Raw genomic sequence first — 4,654 nt, forward strand, 5'->3', positions numbered from 1 at the left:
GCTCTTCCTGTGCGACGTACTCCAGACTGTAACTAAATGTCATGTCTGAAGTGAGGGCATGGGTACCTCATAAGGTTTACACTCATCTCCTTTTTTTTTTTTTTTTGGCATCTCAACTCATTACAGCTAAATTTCCAGTCTGATTGTACTATGCAGTGCTCTTCTATGCGACATCTCCTCTAAAAACCCTTTTGTTCCTGATTATCTTTGCTTTCATTACTGCTGAACATGCTACCAAAAGAAATGCGATCAGAAAGTTCAGGTAGCTTTTGCCTTAAAGAACAAACTCAAATTACAGTGTTCATTTAAAATTAAGCCGTTAAATACTATGACAGTACATGAACTTACATCTCCCCTGAGGCTTAACCTGACTATCAAAGCCTTTGCAAGACTGAGGATGAGAAACAACAATCCTTACTGAGGCACAAAAAAAAAAATGTTCTTACAAATAATTTCCTAAAAATAACCTCATTTTAAAATAAAATATTCAGAAGTCAAATGGGTTTTTTTATTAATGCTTGCTTACTAATACCCTTTAGTCACTCCATGTGCTTTAGTTACTTGCTGAGAGTTTTGCAACAATCTTATCAATATGGAAATATCAGAAACAAAAATTATTATCCTGCTTTTTGTGGCTATTGAAGCTATCCCAATAGTGTTACTGAGAAGCAGACGTTAAAACACATACATTGTTTCAACAGTCCTATGTGAACAGTTGTCATTAATTGTAATCAAATATTTGGAATCCCAAAGGAAATGTTGAACATTGGACAGTGGCCAAGATCTACAAGATCTAGCCACTTTTTTTTTTTTTTTAAGCCCACAATTTTCGTTATCTCTTTTTTTTTTTTTTTTTTTTTTCACTTTAGGGAAGGGAAAGGGAGATTTCAAAACTACTCACGTGTCATAACTTCTGCTTTTCATCAGCATGGAAATTGTACTTGAAAGATATTTTGGACTGAACTATGATATTTTCCATGTATTTTACTGACCTTACCTAAACTAAAAATTCCTTTGACAACTTTTTGGCATTATAGAAAGCTTTGCTCATGAATTAGCATTTCAGTCACCTATATTTTCCCTCTATTGGTTCAGTTAATGCTTTCTATGGTAGCTGGAATTAGCCAGAACTAAAAAGGCAAATGACTGCCTATGGGTTTGGCTTGCAAGTGATGGGTATCCCAGCCATCTGTAACCATCTGTAGAGAAAATCCTCATATATTACAACTTCAAAGTTGTAATCGCTAGGCTTTTTCCTTAAGGCTTGTCATAGTTATAAAATAAATTTTACTTCTTTGTGCCTGCATGTATGATATTCAAAACATAACTCTGCCTTTCAGTGATGCTTGTATTCTGGGGGCGTGTGCCTGTCGCCCATGAATGAGAATTCTCTGTTTGCACTGGCCAAGAAACAAACCCTTTTTACCTTCATAGTAGAGCAACGTAATGTGTTGCACTAGTACGTGTCCTCTTAACTGACTGTTAGCCTTGTGTGTGTGCCAAAATAGCTACACCGTTGTGTACATTGTTTGTGGTGTGAATATTCTGTTCTCGGCTCATCCGTTAGTTGGTAATAGGTAATGCTAATACACAAGACTTGTACAGGTTTGTCTGTGAGTATCCACAAAGTAATCCAGCAAAGTAATTAAACTATAGAAATGCTGATCCAAACCTTACATCGTACTAGGGCCAAACTCTAGTCCTGCAGCCAGTGCTGTTCAGCTTGTCCCGTTGGTGACACTGCCATTCTCCCCCCAGAGCATGAAGGTCAAGATCTAAGGAGGCTTTCATGTTTTTACGTATCTACTCTGTTCCTCTTTCTGGGGGGGAATCATTCCTCAGTGATTCTAACATAGACTTGGTGTGAAAAGAAGAGTTTCTCTGTAGTGAGGAAGTAGGAGAGAGAGAGTCAGGATGAAAGCAAGATTTCCTTTGAGTGAGGCCTCTCAGGAGACCATTTAAAATGATCCCCTGCACGGGCCCTGTATTTTCCTTTGCCACAAATTTGTGAAGCAAGTTGACACTTACTATGTATGCACGCAGTTGTTCATCATCAGTTGTACAAAGTCATGGTACATTGAGGTGGAAACAGGACTGTCATACCATGCCTACGGACTTGAGTCTTGCATAGACCTTTATAAAATTGGTCCCCTGGGCCAGTGGGAGGTGTCCCTGCCCATGCCAGGGCGGTTGAAACTAGATGATCTCTAAAGTTCCTTCCAACCCAAACTATTCGGTGAAAATTAAAGACCTGGAGCATAATGACAGATCTCAAACTTGTGTGAAATTCTCAGAGTCTGAAGTTCCTCAACTCGACACGTGTACCTCCTGTATTTGGAGTGTTTGCCCATAAAATTGCATGTAGACATTCAGTTACTCATCTTGTGCACCCAATTGCCCATCTGGCTAACATAATATAAGCTGGAAATGATGGGCTGGGATGTTCTTTTCAAGTCTTCAGAATCCTAAAACTAGTGAGATACCTTTAGTTGCATTTGTGCTTGCTCATTAAACTCGAAACCAGTGCTTTGAAATATGTCCCAGCCAAGAATGGTGCTTCAGGAAGCTAAAGAATATTGCAGATAGATAGAACCTCTACATTTTAATTGTCCGAGTAATTTGTTTTTGTGGGGAGAAATAACTGTAATACATCTGATATTTTTTCATGTTTTTCAGTACATTGCCTTGGCTATATTGCTTCAAAATCCATATGGAGAAGATGGATTTCAAAACAAGATTAAGATATAACTCTTTACTTTGTTGTCAGAAAATGTTTGAATTGGCTTGTTTCATTCAAACTAATTGATCGTCCGCTATAGGCGGACTTTTGGCAAGAGCAAGCCTGATAGTAAATAAAAGGGGAAAAAACCACAGCCTATTTGCTGGTTATTCGTGACAGACGTTTGCAATACTGGTAGTCTGAAATGAATTTTTTAGAAAGAAATTCTCTTTCATAATCATGCACACATGCATGCACACATGCACTACTTTGGGGCGTATATATACATGAGTGGCAAGACTACAGAAGAGGCTTTTTTTTTTTTTTTTAAATTCCATACATTTGGAACTTGAGGTTGAAATGGGCAACTGACTAACCTGATTTGGAAAAATGTTAAAGCACCTGCTATATTCCATTGCAGGTAAACAGCCAATGAATTAATCATCAAATATCATTGTACAGCATCTCATTTTGTGAGTTACTGTAAAGCTTATGGCACTGTACCAAGTGAGTTTTGTTGTAAGGTCTTAAAAGATAATGCTCATGATACTTTGCCCTTACCTCCAGTTATCTTTACTCAAGATTTTTCTATTACTTTGCACATTTTTCGGAACAGATCACAAATGTGAATAAAGTTACATTCAAACAGCCCTAAAAATACACTCCTACTTAATCCATCTTGACTTTTTGATCAGGAACTATATTATGGATGATCAACAAAATAAGAAAAAAGATGGCAATCTGTATCCCCACAACACTGAAATCTTTTAAGCTCCGGTATACATCAGTTGAGTTTCTGTATGCTTGCGTTTGCTCAAATGCTATTTTTAAACAAAGTAATTAAATAATGTGAAATAATGCAGCCTGGGCTCTGTTAAATAGGGTTATATAGTGCAGCTGAAATGCTGTATGTCTGTAATAGTTACGCTAAATACATCCTAGCTCTTTACAAAGGCTTTCCGTAAAGGCAGTTAACCTACAAATCCTGATGTCCCATATAAAGTCCTGTTGGCACACTACTTTTAGCACCGTAGTGTATAAAATGGCAAGTTCATAGACAAAAACAAGTTATAGGATGCAACAAAAGTGTGTTTGTGTTTATCTTTGTGCTGGGATTGGAATATATCAGCTTTGGCAAACTATCGCAGCAGGGAAGATGTTTTGTATAATGCGTATAATACAAAGTAATTTGTCTTTACCTTCTCTAAAGCAGAGAAATGGTCAATGTTGGATAAGTATATTGAAATTTATTCTTAGCAGAGTTTTTTGTTTCACAGATTTAAATATTACAGAAGAAATATATATTTATACAGAAGTATAATTTTTGAATGTTTGAGGTTGGTTTTCTTCAGTCATGAACCATTTATTTAACCACATTATGCTTTATTCCTTTGCTAGCTTGTTTATCTGTCCGTGCTGTTCCAACAACAATTTCTAATTTGGTTTAGATGTTTTGATTCTTCATTTGCACAAATCGGGATGTGCATGCTGTCAGGACCTGATCAGAAAGTCTAGAGGCAAAACTGTTTTGTCTTTGGTTACCTAGAGCACTAATAAAAAATTAATCATTAAATTGTCGTGATATGGAGATAGGTCTTGACATAGTCTTCCTTGGAGCACTGTACAGGATGATAAAAACTTTCAGTGAATCTTACTACTTCTTGTTCTTGTTTTCATTTGTCTTTCATCTTGGTCCAGAAAACCAGGAAGCTGCTGTGTGCTAATAATTGCCTGCAATATTGATAATTGCAGGCATTGCAAACATTAACATTCAGCTGTGTTAGCCTACTGTGTTCACTGTGAAATTTTCAACACGGTAAAAATTTTACATGATCATTTAACCCTACAAGTTTACTTTTTTTTTTTTTTTTTTTTTACTAATTTAACACTGAACCTTTTTTTTTTCATTATTGCAAATGAACAATTTGAGCATAA

This window comes from Pterocles gutturalis, unplaced genomic scaffold (assembly GCF_000699245.1).
Source record: "Pterocles gutturalis isolate BGI_N339 unplaced genomic scaffold, ASM69924v1 scaffold10182, whole genome shotgun sequence".
Classification (NCBI taxonomy): Eukaryota; Metazoa; Chordata; class Aves; order Pterocliformes; family Pteroclidae; genus Pterocles; species Pterocles gutturalis.